This window comes from Mus musculus, chromosome 10 (assembly GCF_000001635.26).
Source record: "Mus musculus strain C57BL/6J chromosome 10, GRCm38.p6 C57BL/6J".
Lineage (NCBI taxonomy): Eukaryota > Metazoa > Chordata > Mammalia > Rodentia > Muridae > Mus > Mus musculus.
In genome coordinates, this window is record NC_000076.6 from 17,775,520 (window position 1) to 17,792,857 (window position 17,338).

General features: G+C 40.9%; 1 long non-coding RNA gene across 8 annotated transcripts in view; it reads right to left on the bottom strand.

Annotated features, from left to right (window-relative positions):
* Positions 1–7,759: 7,759 nt before the first annotated feature.
* Positions 7,760–17,338, bottom strand: part of Gm20655 — a 52,323-nt gene continuing 42,744 nt past the window's right edge. For 6 of the 8 annotated variants that reach the window (XR_380133.3, XR_871471.3, XR_380134.4 and 3 more), the window contains one exon: positions 15,002–15,573. This is a non-coding gene — a long non-coding RNA (predicted gene 20655). Of the gene's footprint in view, positions 10,348–10,712; positions 10,908–11,021; positions 11,124–15,001; positions 15,574–17,338 lie in introns of those variants that run through there. The other 2 variants (XR_871470.3, XR_001779721.2) reach the window with 2 other exon arrangements.

The following is a 17,338-nucleotide window of genomic DNA, read 5'->3' on the forward strand; positions in this document are numbered from 1 at the left end:
ACTGCATGAATCTCAAGGACAGAAATACTCCCATTTCATGAGAAGAAGAAAACCACCTGCTTGTAGAGGCTGAGAACCAGGGCAGGATTTTCTTCTGCCCAGTGCTGATGTAGTGTTACCACAGCAGTCCCTGACTCCAGCTGACCAGTCTGGGTTTATGGTGGGTGGGGAGTCTTTTCTTTGCTAATAGAACCTATTTGTGTCCCACATTCTCAGTTGCTTTCCCAACCCCTTGGTGGCCCTGTTCACCACAGTTTCTGCTCTGTGGAATGGCCCCTGCTGTGGAAATGTCACCTACCTGCCCCAGTTCTGATCCCTCATGTTTGTGTATTTGCCTTCTTTTTCTCAGACACATAAGTTGCGTGAGGGGTGGGGAGGTATATACTTTGTTTGTGCTTGGGTACTAAGACGTAACACAATGCAGGGCTCAATAACTATTGCTGACCAGTGAGAGAAGAACATGGGTTAGAGGTGAGCAGCTGAATTTTTAATAGATCAGTTCTGTATAATCATATATTAATCTTTAATTCAATGGTTAATGATGAGAGGAACTTACTCACAATATCTACTGTTCTTTGTCTTGCTCTTGGCTGCATTTGAATTCTCTGGCAGTTTAAACAGGTATTCATTTCTGCATCAGGCTTCAGCCACCTTCCTCCCCCTTCAAGCTGCAGCACATTAGATTTTTCAGTTCCTCAGAGCAACAGGCTCTCTTGTCTCTAGCTCTACACAGCACTTGCTTGCTATTGTTGATGTCGCCAAATGGATCTCATTCCTTAGTACCTACTCTTGGGTTGTCCTCTCTGTCACTGACTCTCAACATGGCTCTGTGATTGGTCTTAACCGATGGACTATCAAGGAGTGATGTAAGAAGTCTGATATATACACTTGGCACATAAGAGCCTTTCTTGCTTCTGTGGACATGTATTGAAGTCTGAATGGCCACCTGAAAGATGAAGCTGCAAAGAGGGAGGAACTCGGCCATGTTACTTGTCCTGGGTGAGGCAAACACTCAGATGAAGCCCTGCAGGGGTCTAGCCCAGCAGTCAGACAGGTCTCCGCAGAGGAGATGAGGAGCAGGCAGAGGGAGTGATGGATGGATGAGTCAGAGACTGTGGCTGGAGAATCTGCATCTCTGACTGACTAGCCACCAGGATGCTCCTTTATTTATACAGATTCCACAAGAGGCAAACTTGTGACTTTAAAAGAAACACAGATCATGCCATTTCGTCCCTGGACAAGCGTCACAAGTACAGAGAGAAAAGGTGTTGTCACTCTCCAATCACTTTAGACTACTTAAGCATTTATGACATGTGACGTTCTGTTCTTTGGGAAAGTGAGACATTAAACAGATAGAAAAACCTGTGAGTCAGTCTAGGCAGGTTCCCAAGCTTTGAACAATGCACAGTGCTTGAAGGACAACTTATGAGATAGCCTAGCTAAAAGTCTGAAAGCTCTCTCTCCCAGGCTGCAGGCTGCATTGTTTTATCTTTGTTTTAACTTTGTTTTTTTAGTTAAAAGGCCTCACTGTAACAACGTGAGCCAGTCTCCTTATGATTGGCAAATTTTTATATTATATTAATTTTATAACATTTCTATATATGATCAGAGGGTTGTTTTAGGCAAACTAACTCTGTTATTAGGTTTTTGTTTTCTGTGGGCAATGTCCTGTAGAGTACATATAGGAGGAAGCTTGTAATCTGAGCTGTTGCCAAATCTATTGTTTCTGAGTTTGCTTATTTACGGTCAGGTGTGATAAGAGAACTCTGGGGCCGTGGAACTTTTTTGTGTGCTTTTCACAATATCTGTGGCAAGGAAGACTCTGAATAAGGCTGAATAAGGTTGCTTCTTTGAGAGCCAAGATAATTTTTCTGGGGTGTTGGGTTTACGTTGTGTGAAGGTATGCCTCTGTATATTCAATTGCTAATTCTGTACCAGCAAAGAGCTAAATAGTAGCTAGATCTTGGTATTGTTATTTCTGTGGTCCACCACTGTTTTCACAGTTTGTAAATATTTGTTCCTTTCTCAATTGCTTAAGGCAATATAGAATTGTATCTGATTTGTTTTAATACAAATCTGACGGCCAATAGCTGTGTGGGAAGTAGAAGGCCGAACTTTTGGGCAGAGATAGGGACTCTGGGATAAGAAATCAAAAGCCCTTGCAATTCTAAGAGGACTACTGACTAAACTGTCATAAATAGGTTGTCAGTGTTTTAAGGCTCTTAGGTTTTGTACGGGGTTGTGATGGGGGGGATGGCTCCGTTGGTAATGTGCTTGCCCCACAAGCATGAGAAACTGAGTTTGAATCTCCATTCCCCAGCCCCCCACCCCAAAGCCAAGCATGACAGTCCATGCCTGTTTAAGTCCTAGGTTAGAATAAGTAAGAAACAGGAAGATACCTATGGCCTGCTGGTCAGCAACCATGCCAACCGGGGGGCTCCAGGTTCAGTGAGTTACTCTGTACCGAAACACAAGGTGGAGAGCAAATGGGATAGACATCAGTTTCTGGCTTCCACACTTACATATGTATGTTTCAGGAGTTAGCCTGCTTCAGATGATTGATAAAATTATTGTGTAACATTAGCATTATGTTCTGTGTTGCAAAAAGTGAGAAAAATCTAGGAGGCTGAGACAGATCACTATGAGTTTGAGGCCAGCATGGTCTGCATAGCAAGCTCTAGGTCAGCCAAGGCTATGTAGTGAGACCCTGGGTGAGCCAAGGCTATGTAGTGAGACCCTGGGTGAGCCAAGGCTATGTAGTGAGACCCTGGGTGAGTCAAGGCTTTGTAGTGAGACCCTGGTCTAGCCAAGGCTATGTAGTGAGACCCTGGGTGAGCCAAGGCTTTGTAGTGAGACCCTGGTCTAGCCAAGGCTATGTAGTGAGACCCTGGGTGAGCCAAGGCTATGTAGTGAGACCCTGGGTGAGCCAAGGCTTTGTAGTGAGACCCTGGTCTAGCCAAGGCTATGTAGTAAGACCCTGTCTCAAAAACTAACTAAAAAAATGAATAGAGCATTTTAAGAATGGTCTAAGGCTGCTTCAGAAAAACTTAGAAAGTCAAGATAGTTGTTTCATGAAAGAGAATATTATTTCCTGTGGGGTGACTGAGAAAGCACAGGCTCTCTTCCACAGGGTAACACAGACGAAGATTACAATCTGCTCTTTTCCCTCAGTCAGACTCAGAACAATTCACAGACTTAAAATATTGAGCCCTAGTAACTTTCCATGGGCTTCCCACTCAGCCTGTCTTGATTGATAGTTTTATATATGTTTGGATATAGATGTGGCTTAAGTTTATCAACAGCTCAGGATTTAAAAGACTGAGTGCTGAATCATGATTCCAAAATGTTCCAATAGTTTGGAAAAATGGTCCAAATCCATCATTTTAATACAAGCACAAGCTAAATCCTTAGGCTTACAATACAGACTTGGAGAATCATGTCTTACAAATCTGACACTGTAAGGCAATGTGGAACACATATGTACTCTCAGATACTCATGGGGCTGACATGGAAAAACATGAATTGAGGCTAGGGTGTCTAACATAGTGAAAATCCATCTTAAAGAAAAGCAGGACAATAAAAAAGGAGGAGGAGGAAGAGGGGAAGGAGGAGGGAGGAGGAGAGGGAGGGGAGCAAGAACTACCACTAATACTTTTTTAAAAATCTAAACTAGAGTGCTAGCTAGGTGGCTCACCAGATAAAAGAGCTTGACACACAAGGCTGAGGACTGAAGTTTGATCCCAGGAGCCCATGTAAAAAAGGTGGACTTAGTAACATGCATCTGGAATCCCAGTAGCTCTATGTCAAGACAGAAAGCAGAGACACGAGCATCAAACAGTAGCTTACAGGCCAGCCATCTTGGAGAACAGAGAGTGACAGAAACCAGAAAAGAGGCCCTCTTTCCAAAAGGCCGAAGGGGAGAACAGATTCCTGAAAACAGTCTCTGACCACAATAACATCATTCACACTTACACATGGAAACACACACACACTCACAAACACACACAGACTCACACACACACACAGAAGCAAAAATAAAATGAAAAGTTCTACACAAGGACAGCATGAAACAAAACCTAAAAACCTGAGGTGGTTGCAAGTACAGTGTGAGCTAAGAACCTGAGGTGGTTGCAAGTACAGTGTGAGCTAAGAACATGACTGTGGTTCCAGCCCCAATGATACCATCTCAGCTGCAGTGGAAATACCCTGCCCTGAGGATTTACAATTTAGTCAGGCTACCACCACATTCCATGCTCATCTCTTGTCTTACTTTGGATTTCATCACTGTGAGAAGACGCCATGACCAACACAACTCTTATAAAGAACAACATTTAATTGGAGCTGGCTTAGAGGTTCAGTTCATTGTCATCATGGTGGGAAGCATGGCAGCATGCAGGCAGACATGGTGCTGGAGATGGAGCTGAGAGTTCTATGTCTTGACCTGAAGGCAGCAGATGGAGACTGTGTTCTACACTGGATGGGACTTTAGTTTAGGGTACCCCAAAGCCTGCGCTGACAGTGACATACTTATTCCTACAAGGCCACACCTACTCCAATAAGACCACACCTTCTACTAGTGCCACTCCCTATGGGCCAGGCACTCAATGTGGTATTCAGGATACCACATGTCTTGTATCCACAACAATATTGTTGTAGATTAAACATATATAACCTGGAGGAAGAAAGACAGGTTGTAGCAAGGTATGGAGACTATAGGTCATTACAAACTGCCTTTTCCAGTAGTGACCAAAGCACTCACAAAAGCAATTTAAGGTCTAGAGAAATGGCTCAGCGGTTAAAAGCACTAGCTGCTCTTCCAGAGGTCCTGAATTCAATTGCCAGCAACCACATGGTGGCTCACAACCATCTGTAATGAGATCCAATGCCCTCTTCTGGAGTATCTGAAGACGGCGACAGTATACTCACATATATAAAATAAACAAATCTTTTTTTAAAGAATGCAATTTAAACAAGAAATTACTTAGCTGTGCGTGGTGGCGCAAGCCTTTAATCCCAGCACGTTGGGAGACAGAGGTAGGAAGATTTCTGAGTTCGTAGCCAGCCAGCCTGGTCTACAAAGTGAGTTCCAGGACAGCCAGGGCTATACAGAGAAACCCTGTCTCTAAAAACAAAAAAAACAAAAAAAAAAAAAAAACAAAAAAAAAAACAAAAAAAAGAAAGGAAGGAAGGAAGGAAGGAAGAGAGAGAGAGAGAGAGAGAGAGAGAAAGGAAGGAAGGAAGGGAGAGAGAGAGAGAGAGAGAGAGAGAGAGAGAGAGAGAGAGAGAGAGAAAGAAAGGAAGGAAGGAAGGAAGGAAGGAAGGAAGGAAGGAAGGAAGGAAGGAAGAAAGAAAGAAAGGAAGGAAGAAAGAAAGTACTTATTTTGCCTCACATCTGCCTTGTCAAGGCAAGTTCATCAAGGCAGTGACTGGGCAGCTCAGATTACAACAGCAGTGCATGGCACACACTGTTCCCATCAAAGAGGACCAGAAAACAGAGCAGAAGGCCAGCTATGCTGGCTTTCTCCTTTTTTCCTCCCTGTTTGTATCCTGATCCCGTGACCAGGGCATAGCCACCCACATTTGGGCTTTTGCCCCTTAATAATCATCTCCAGCACCTCATGTGTACGAACAAGGGCGTGTCTTGATCTTCTTGGGGATTCTATATTTAGTCAAGTTGACATTGAGGATGAACCACACAGGCATAAGTGAACAAAGGGTATGATTGGATAGAAGCTGATGTGACTTTAAAATATCAGAAAGCCTGGCATGAAGAGACAGCTTGTTATATGTGGCTGCTGATAACAAGTAGTTATCCAGAGTCTGTGAGGAAAACTATCTCCAAATTGAGTCCTGTTGCTGCCAGGCACATTTTATACAATGCGTCCTTTTGCAGAAAACGTTGAGGGCTGTGTCTTTGGAGTATACCAGCAATTTGACTTATTACATCTGTAAGCATGACCTAAACCAGACATTTAAAAAAAAAATCAGAGGAAACCTAGGACACGCTGAGATGCCTACAGGATAAAGGTTCAGAGAGCTGCTCAGGGGTACTGGGAAGAGACAGACTTTCTCTGATCTCCTCAGAAGGAAAGACTGGTGAGAACCAAATCACTACAACCTTAAAGACCTCATCCATCCCTTCATTATTATTTACAGATCACTGACTCAGGACCAGGGACTGTAGTAAGAATGCTGAGTTAAGAATATTATTGTTTTTTTTTTTTAAGAACTTAGTCTCTGTGGTTGTTCAAATATACATGGCCCGTAGGGAGTAACACTGTTAGGTGTGGCCTTGTTGGAGGAAATGTATCACTGTGGGGCGGGCTTTGGAAGTCTCCTCCTATGTTCAGGCTCCACCCAGTATGGAAGAGAGCCTCCTTCTAGCTTCCTGAGGATATCAGTCGTCTCCTGGTTGCCTTCAGAACAAGATGTAGAACTCTCAGCTCTTTCTCCAGCACCATGCCTGACTGAGTGCTGCCATGATAGAAATGGACCGAACCTCTGACCCTGTAAGCCAGTGCCAATGAAATGCTCTTTGTAAGAGTTGCCTTGGACATAGTGTCTCTTCACAGCAATGCAAACACTAACTAAGACAGTCTCAAAGGGAGACAGAGACAATAGATCATATAACTGAAACTGATGGAACGCTTGTAGGGGTGTTCACCGAAGAAGATTGTATCATTCCCTATTTGACACAAATATCAGTAGGTTGCTTTTCATTCTTGAACATTTATCTATACTTAATTCTAAATCCTCTGGGGTTTAAAAGATGCATACTTATTAAGAAGATGAATGCCTTTCTAATTAATTGGGATTATTTACTATCAGAGACAGATGGAGGCTCTGGACGTTTTCCCAGCTCTGATGATACATACAAAGCTCTACTTACAGGAACTATATTAATAATCTATAACTCTGGGAGAAGTTACCCTGAATCTACTTTCTTGAGTTTAGATTATATATAACGCTTAATTACTCCTCCTTCTTATAGAAATCCATACCTTCTACCCAGGATTAGCCACTCATGTGACTGGGATTGCCACATACGAAATATTTTTCACTCTAAGCTTTAATAACACAATAAAATATACAGATGATTTTAAACTTAACTGCTTCAGTTATTTTTCTTTTTTCTTTTTTCTTTTAAAGATTTATTTATTTATTATATGTAAGTACACTGTAGCTGTCTTCAGACAGACCAGAAGAGGGCATCAGATCTCATTACGGGTGGTTGTGAGCCACCATGTGGTTGCTGGGATTTGAACTTCGGACCTTCGGAAGAGCAGTCGGGTGCTCTTACCCACTGAGCCATCTCACCAGCCCCCAGTTATTTTTCATACTTGAGCTTTTCTAATGTGCAGTCCATACTATTCAACTATTTATGAAACATTCATAATAAAATATTAGAAAAATTGAATATATATATATTCAACTGCAAATTTTCTAATGACTTTCTCTCTTAGTGTTTGTTACCACATCGTCATTAGCCATGTTCTATATAGAGATTTAAAATACTGATATTACCTATAATCTCTCTCCAATTTATTATAAAATATATGCATATCACATGTTAAAATTTTTATTGAATAATTTTATTTTCATACAATGTATTTTAATCACATTTTCCCTTCTCCCAACACTTCCAAGATTTTCTCCACCTCCCTACCTACCCAATTCCATTCCTTCTCTCTCTCTCTCTCTCTCTCTCTCTCTCTCTCTCTCTAAAAAACCAAATAAAGCACACAGAGGAAAAAACACTTCTTAAGAACAAAAATATCAGAAACCAAAATATACAAGCAAAAGACCAGTAAGACAAAAACAATGCCCAAATAAAGTAAATGGGGTGAAAAGTCTATAAAAATGTCCCAGACCTTATTTATGTTGACCATCTCCTGCTTGGGCGTGGATCCTACCCTGAAGTGTGGTTAATATACTCAGTAAGATTCCACTGGCGAAGATTTAATTTTCCATTGCAAGTGGATGATAATTACACATAGCTTCTTGGTTAGAGGTGGACTGAATGACCACTTTCCACTCTCAGTGCTTGGACCCTGTCTGGTTTGAACCTGCTGCCACAGTCTCTGTGAGTTCACATGTGTTAATAATATTATGTCTGGAGGATACCATTTCCTTGGAGTCCTCTATCATGGCTCTCACAATCTTTCTGACTACTTTTCTGCTTAGGTTCTTTGAGACCTAAGGAGAGAGATCTCATGGACTTTGATGAAGTCATCCTGTTTAGAACTGAGTGCGCCTATATCTCTAATCTTCTGCACATTATCCAATTGTGGGTCTTTGTGTTAGCTACCATCCACTGGAAGAAGAATCTTCTCTGATGAGGGCTGATAGAGGCATTGATGTATGGGTATACCAGTATGGCATTAGGGGTCATTTCATTTCTATGTTCATATTTGTAAACAGCAATATTTAGTTTTCCCTTATGCCCATGGTCTATCCAGTCTTAGGTCTTGGATACTCTTACAGTGTCAGGCATTGTTCTATCTCATGGAATGGGACTTAAATATAATCAGAGAGTGGTTGGTGATGCCTACAATGTCTGTGCCATGATTACACCAGTACATCTCACAAGCAGGTCATCATTGTAGGTCACAGGGTTTGTAGCTGGGTTGATGACTACCATTTTCTTCTGGTAGTGTGCAGAGCATCTTCCAGCACCAAGAATACTAGTAAGTAGAGAAAGCCTCTATTTAGGCACCAGCTCAACTCCTTTATGTTTGATGAGATTATATTCAGCAATAAAGCCTTACCATCAATTTGTGGAAGACAACCAATACTCTTAGGAATAGCTTGAGATGTTTAGGAGTTTCCATGGTGGCCCACTGGCCAACAACTCTATTAGCTGTAACTAATTCCTGGCACTGCTGTTTTTATTTGATGGCAGAAATGTCCAATTGGGGCTTTGTTAACATATTTAACTTTCTTTTAAAATTTGTAGTTGGGGAAATAGCTAAGTTGATATACTGCGTGTCCAGCATACATGAAAACTTGAGTTCAGTACTTAACAATGCACGCGCACACACACACACACACACACACACACACACACACACACACTTTATAAAATCAAGTCTTTTATTACACAGCAATAAATAAGAAAAATCAGATTGCCATTTCCAAAAGCAGGATTGCAATAGTTAGTTCTACTAAACAGTGAGTGCAAGAATATACATACAAATACTTACATTCTCAGGAATAAGTGTCACGACTTTACATAATAACTATGTTCTTATTCATGATTTTAAAGTTCATGATGTCTTTTGGGTCTCTGTGAGAAAGCAATTAGGAGTATGTGATTTCATTTGGCTACAGTTTATAGAATCAAGGTTCCAGGTCAAGTCTAGAACTGCCATGTTATCTAAATTTAGGATGAGTTGCACCTATTCTGCTTAAATAAATAGCAACCCATGGAGTTCGGCAATAACTAACTCATCCATAGTTCAGCTATACTTTGGAACCACAACTGAATTAATTTCAATTTTATATGGAATTAGAACCATAGAATGATTTGGTGAAGATTAGAAGTGATATATCCTTCCAATTCTGTGAACTCAAAAAAAAAAGGAACATGATAAGTTAATCTAGTCTAGAGATGAACCCATCGCAGAAGAGATAGTAGGGGCAGGAAAGTTCCTCAAAGCAGACAGGGAGACAGAATGAATGCTAATGATTTTCTCCTAAGACAACAGAAACTACCAGTGGACAACATTAGCCTAGGCATGTCTTCATGATGGGGGAAAGGCAAGTAAAAGAAATAATGAGGAGGTAGGATATGAGGGTATAAATATTTGCTCACATAGTCCCCATCCTGGTGACCACCTGTTACATACATTGTCAGGGCCTACCTTGTTTGGGTATATCAAGACAACAAAATAATTGTATGGTAAAAACCATCCTCTCAGATTTTAAAAAATAAATGAATGATCTTTAATATATGCATTGCCATAATGAGATTTTTAACGCATCATAGCAATAGGCCTTTCTTCAAACATAAATGCAACAGATTTCTTTGGAGATTCCCTTGTGATCAGTGAGGAGCAAGTGGCTCGTGAAATCCTCCAGGAGGGGATAGAAGAACTTGTGATCCTTGTAGAAGAAAACCAGAAGAACTATAATGCCAGATAGAGAAATCTTTCAGGCAGTTAGAAAGCCTCAAAATTCCTATTTGTATCCTTGGAAAGAAACCCTGAATCTTGTATGGGACAACACGGTGCCTGGCTTAGTTTTGGACACGTTACTCCGTTACCTCACTCCCCTAAGTGTACTCTTTCACTGGGGAGGGATGACTTCTTCCCGCTAAGTATCATCTGCCCAGAATGGATCAGGTATCTGTGGACAGAACCGTAGGATTATGTTAAGAGTGTACAATTTCCAGTAGGTCTTTCCTACCATCTGCATAAACAAGCAGATCCCTACCCAAAGACACAGCCAGGAACATTCCTGGATAAGCCACTAATATATGTTTCTAAAAGGACCAAGAAGAGAAGTTTCTCCATCCTTCCATCATGTAGCCTTAGAGTCCTCTTATATGCAGCAGTTATGATAGGGTATGTCATCACTGTAGCACACAACACCTATCAAAAGTCAGTGGCTTAACTGGGTAGGGTGGCCCATATGTTTAATCTCAGCACTCGAGAGGCAGATTCGGAAGGATCTCTGTGAGTTCAAGGCCAGCCTGCTCTACAGAGTGAGTTCTGGGAGAGCCAGGCAACAGACAAAGAAACCCTGTCACGAAAAAACAAAAACCAAAAACAAACGAACAACAAAAACCAGTGGCTAGACAGTGCAGAGCTCGCAGATCTCCGTAGCATCCAGCAATGGAATCACCAAGGGGTCTTTAAAATTGAGGAGAAGCAGTCTTACTGCAGTATTACAGATTTCATTCTGTTCTGCAAGAAAATATTTACATGTGCATACCCTCCCATGGAGAATACTAGCAGCAAATTCTTCTTAATTCTGATTAAGCAACAAATCAATCAAAAAGAGCTTAAACCAAAGCTTACCTGCATTATTTATCAGATGTCCATAATTAATTTGTTTCCATGAAAAGTTTAAGTGTAATTTAATAAGGCTGTAATTTAAAAAGTGGAGATCTTTCCAGGTACCTGCAATTACAGAGCCCAATATTCATGAAAATTTCAATTTATTTTACTCATGAAAGCTAGTCCACTTTACCGTTTATTAGAAATAATCTTTGTTTGCATAAATGCAGCTTAAAAGTAATAGAACTAAATTCTTTTCACATCTGGAAATTGACTGCACATAACTAGTAGCAATTAAATAGTTATAATCATAGGAAACGGATATTATAATTCAGAGCATGGTTTATATTTAAGCCTAGTTAGCCCCATTTTAGAAAAAAAACAGAGATGCTGTTTGCCAAGTAAGTACAAAGTATTCAAAGATTCGCATTCCTGGGCCAAATTAGACATAAGAGGACTGTTTGATGGCTGCCGGTTTGTTTATTTTAATAACAAGAAGAAATGTTATACTGCTAATGTGGCCAAGAACCAGAAACTAGATAGTCAGTGGGCCTATGGGAAACCTAATATTATTATTCTGTTAAAGGACCATAGCTATACATATATATCAAGGCCCTGCTCCCACATCATCAGAGAAGCCTCTCCTTTCAGAAGATAGCAATTACACAGAGATCCACAAATAGACAATGTACAGGGAATGAAAGAGTTTGGAATATTCAGACCCAAATAGGACATGCTCATCAAGTCTCTTCCCTCAAGGCTCAAGGATCAATGTGGAAGAAGAGGCAGAAAGAGTGTAAGAGCCAGAGGTGGTGATGATCCCAAGAGAACAGTGTCCCTCAGACACAATAGTACTAATGCACATATGAGCGCACAGAGACAGTGGCAATGTGCATAAGCCTACACAGGGTCCCAACACTGAGATGGGAAAGTGGCCACGGGGTCCCATCCCTAACCAGAAAGCTATTTACAAGTCATGCTCACCAGCAAAAGGAAAGTCAGCTCTCTCTCATAGAGTGTCATTGGGTATATCAACCACAAACCAGAGGAGGCCTTATGTCCAGGAGTAGTTGACCAACACAAATGAACTCAATTGTTTTTTTTGTGTGTGTGTGTGTACCTTTTGTTTCTTCTTGGTTTGGCCTCCACCTACCCCATTGTAGTATTGGTCTTTTGCTGGTTTATTTTGATTTTTGTTTTTTGTTTCTGTGGTTTTTTTCTTAACTTTCAATATTTTTGAGAAAGTAAAGTTGTGTGGGTAGGATCTTGGAGGGATAGGGAAAGAGAGAAATGGCCAAAATGTATTGTATGAGAGTAAATTTTTTAATTTAAAAAAAAAAAGAAATATTGGAAAGTAGGCATCAAGGCCCACAATTCCATCTCACAAAGAGAAGTCCCTTTCAGGGTGGTTCTTGCTGAGTGTCCCAGAAGATAACAAATATGAAGTATAATGACAAAGGGAAATTGCAAGATGAGACTCTAGATGAGCAATATACAAATTAGTCAGAAGTCTCTTTCATTCTTCTACCTCTGAAGCCCTCAGTGCTGAAATGCAAAACAAAATTGCATCTTAGACAAAATGAATCACAGACGTTTCACATCAAATCCTATTATTGTGCAACTCCAGAAAGTCAGACAGAAGAAAGATTCCTAAAGGGTTCAGAAAGAGGGAAGGAAATAAGACCATGTGCAAAAGAACAAGAATAAAATTGACCTCACACTTCTAAGAGAAAAAGAAGAAGAAGAAAAAAAAAGAACAAAGAAACTGACATTTTCACTTTTTTTTTTATTGGAGAAATAATTTCCAACCTAAAAGTTATTATGGCGTCAAGGAATCAGTCAAGTACGAGGCAAGAAACTGGCACTTCGGATGCAAAGTCTTAGACAAATGCCATCTCAAGAAGCTGCTACACCAATGGTTCTCAGCTTTCTTAGTGCCCCTTGATAGTGCCTCATGTTGTGGTGACTTCCAACCAGAACAGTACTTTCATTGCGACTTCAGATCTGTGATTTTGCTACTATTACCAGTCATAACATAAATATCTGTGCTTTTTGCTGGTCTTGGACAACCCCTATGAAAGGGTCGTTTGGGACCCACAGGTTGAGAACCTCTGCAATAGAGGCTGTGCTTTGCAGAATAAGGAAGTAAAAATCAACAAAAAGAGGAAGAAGGGAAACCCCACAAATGAGACAAGAGAGGGAATTCCTAGAATGGCAGCAGGGGAAAGCCAGCCCAGTTGTGCACCCAGGTCCAGGAGCGACCTGACCAGCAGCCAGAGATCAGTCCTATTTGGGTATGGAGATGTAATCACCACAGAAATGCTAGGATCCGTGAATTATCTAATAGTTTTTATCTTGAGAGAGATAATATAGAGACATACTTCACAGGGTTCTTGTGCAGTTTGAGAAGATAGAGAAGTTCCAATATCAAATCATTAAAAATAGCCAGGTATGGTGGTACATGGATGGTCACAACCCCAGTTAGCAGAAAATAAAATTTCTTTTTATTGAAAATACTTTTTTTTGCATACACTATATTCTGGTCATGGTTTTCCTTCCCCCAACTCCTCCCAGATCCTACCAACCCAACTCCGTCCTTTGTGTGTCCCTAGCTGTCCTGGAACGCACTCCAGAGACCCAGCCAGCCTCAAACTCAGAAATTTGCCTGCCTCTGCTTCCGCCTTTTGAGTGCTGAGATTAATCCTCTCTCTTATAGAGAAATTTAATCCAGCAGTATGGCTACTCTGTCAAGGGATCATATCCAAAGGCCTTCTGGGTCTGTGTGAGCTGACTGAAATACAGACAAGGCTTTAGTACACACCTTGAATCCCTCTGGCTAGAATACAGACACACCTTTAGTGCATGCTTCCAAACCCAAACAATGACTTCTAATTGAGAGGCAGCCAAACTGACTGCAGAGAGAGAATTGACAGAATGAGTCAGAGGTAGGATAATCCCAACTCACATGGGATCAGCATAGGAAAAAGAGGCTACTTAAGAGCAGAGATAGAGATAGAGAGATGAGAGAGATAAAGAGATATAGAGATATAGATAGAGGTATTGTGAGTGTGTGTGTGTGTGTGTGTGAGAGAGAGAGAGAGAGAAAGAGAGAGAGAGAGAGAGAGAGAGAGAGAGTTTTACCAGGACAGTTTTACAGAGACATACTGCAGAAAGAACAAGCTAGACTCAGGTGAAGACAAAATGAACCAGAGAATGAGACAGGAGATTAGAATGTATTGCTAAAGTTAGTATGACGCCAAGCAGAGCAATTCAGTCAGAAGCCAGATTGAAACAGTCAGCTTGGAGAGGAGTTTTGAGCCAGAACAGCTGAGTTGAACCAGCCAGTTAGAGTTCAGAAAAAGGGACGTTATTCAGCAGTAAGTCTCCAAGATGACAATTACTTCTGGCGAATAAAAGTTACATTTATACACTCTCTCTTTAGAAAATAAGCAGGCAATTAAAAACCTCCAAAAAAACCATCAAACTCACACATGCTCACAAGCATACACACTCACACACACACACACACACACACACACACACACACACATACACACACAATTTATAAAATCACAGAATTGGAATATGATATATAATAATATACAAGCAAAGGCCAGTAAGACACAGGAGGGGAAGAAGAGGAGGAGGAGGAGGAGGAGAAGGAAGAGGAGGAGGAGGAGGACGACGAGGAGAAGGAAGAGGAGGAGGAGGAGGAGATCAAACAAAGCAACAAGAGACAAAGGTTCTATAAAAACATCTCTGAGTTTGTTTTGTGTTGGTCATCTGTTGACGGGATGGGACTTGCCCTTATGCGTGGTTTGTACACCCATTGAGACTCCATTGGAGAAAACTGGTTTTCCTTAGAAACCAAAGTCAATCGCAGATAGCTTCTTGCTTAGGGAGGGAAGCCTGTGTCTTCTTCCCCATCTCAGCACTGGAAACATAGAATATGATTCAAGAACTGAGATTCAATTTTGTTGTAAAAATTAGCAAGAAGGGAGTGCAAATAACAAACACCTTTATTATTATGGGAACACAATAGATAGTGTCAAAAATTGACAGCAATACAGCTAATGTTCTGTCTTTGCCAATTCCAGATCCACAGATTCAATCCATTACAGATCAAAGACATTTAGGTGAGCCTGATAGCTGAGGTGTAGGTTATGGTGAAGTACGTACACAACGCTTTGGGTTTTATCTGTAACACTTAATGGGGGAAAGTGCCTGTTGAACATGTATTGTTTGATTTTTTTCCTTTGTCCTTAATCCCTAGACAACATGCTATAGCAGCCATTTTCATGCCATGTGTACTCTACTAGGTATGATAAATAACCCAGAAATTATTTAAAGCAAACAGGAGACCATAGCTATAAAATATGTAAACAATGTCCCATTTTACATAATAGGTTGGAAACATCTGCAGAGTTTGGTAGGGCAGGAAGTGTTCAGAAACCAAGCACACTAGGATGTCGATGGGTGAATGTGTGAGCATTTTCACTTACAGATCACAAAGTAAGTCCCACAGAAAACATCTACCATTTGGTGTCTGTGCCTCTGGAGGGCTATGGTCAGGCTGGAGGGAGAGAATGAGAACAAGAAATCACTGTTACTTGTAACAAACTTTAACATTGACTTCATAACTTATTTGCCCATATTTACATAAAAATTAAAATGATATTTTTGAAAACTTTGAAGGTGTAGACTTATATTTTGTGTATTCTCAAGGCGTATTTTACAATAAACAGAGATGTATTAAGTTTTCTTCATTTGTCAGCCTAATCAAAATTCTGGGCCATGGGTGGATTCTTATGAGCTACACCTTTATGAAGACATGTGACTCCATTCTGGATGTTTTGGGTAGCTATCATGTAGCTGTTATTTTTCCCCTCGTTGATTTAACTCACACTAATAAGATACCGTAAGTTCCTACAAGTTAGTAGTCTTGGAAGTCCAAGATCAAAGTGTAGGCAGATTCCATGTCTCATGAGGACTTAAAGATAGCCAGTATATCTTGCCAGTATAACCTCATAAGAGGAGGGAGGGCGTTTCCTCCAACCCTCTGCAGAAAGGCATTCCCAACTGAAATTATATGATGTGCATCCAAATTGCCTAATGACTTCCCAAAGGCCTTCCCTAATCTCCCAACATCACTCTGGAGGAAATATAAACACTCAGAAGAAAGAGAGCAGGAGCATGTATCTGTGCAATTAAATCATGGCAAGCTGTATGAACAAACCATATGTAATAATTTTAACGGATCAGATGTGGAGGAAATTGAACCATTTCCCACTGTGCATTGCAGAAAAATAGGAGGTGCTCAGACTGACTAGTGGCGACACTCTATTCATGTTCCACATTACAATTTGGGTTTAGCAACTATTATCTGTCATGTAAATCAACACTGACAATTTGAATAATATTTATTGGTTTTGTCAATAAGCCAATAACTGGAGATTCGTTTCCTCTCTCTAGAACAAGAGAGCAATGGAACAGTTCCTTTAGTTGAGTTTCTAACACTCACAAACTGGACTTTAAAACCTGAGACAGAAGGCCCCAAGTCTTGAATACTAGAGACTTACGATGCAACAGAATTCTGAGACAGGACACACTGAAGTTTTCAAGCAGAAAACAGTACTTTTTTCATGCCAGCACTGGTGAAGTCGGCTCATGTCTAAAGGCTGAGCTCCAAGTCCAGCTGTTTCATTAGTTCCCTCTTATCTCCCTTACATGGTAAGGTATGTTGTGATTGTGTGGTCTGTATTACAGAGTTGCGACAGAATCACACATGCACACCTAGACACTGGTCGTGCTATGCTGTCTTCCCTTTGGACTGGGAGAGCCCTCTCCTCAATGATTTCAAGCTGTCTGAGCCAGAAGGTTATTGTTCTAACTACTCAAGGTGAAATGCCAGTTGCTCTTAAAGCACCAACACAGCACGTGTGACATCTCCTAAATTTTGGTGTTGGCAGTCTCAGCTCCTTACCATCAGAAGTTGTTTCTAACTCTTCCAGGAACTGTGTCTCACAATCCTTATAATCTTGGCTCCTGCCTCTGGCTCTTCAGAGTCTCTTTTCCTTTGTCTTCCATAGTCTTGGCTTCCCTGCTGTCCCCCAGTACCCTCAATATCCTTAATCTCTTACAGATTCTGTCCTTGGTAGTGCTCTGACCTCTTTCAGCTGACTCTTATAGATATAGCTTGGAGCCTTGGGTATCAGGGCTCATCGCTCTGGAATTCTTGGCAGCCTCCATCCATACCAGCATAGCTAAAGCCACAGTTAGAATACCTGAGGACTTGACATTCCTAACCATCCCAACCTATCCTACTTGTGATAAAAATC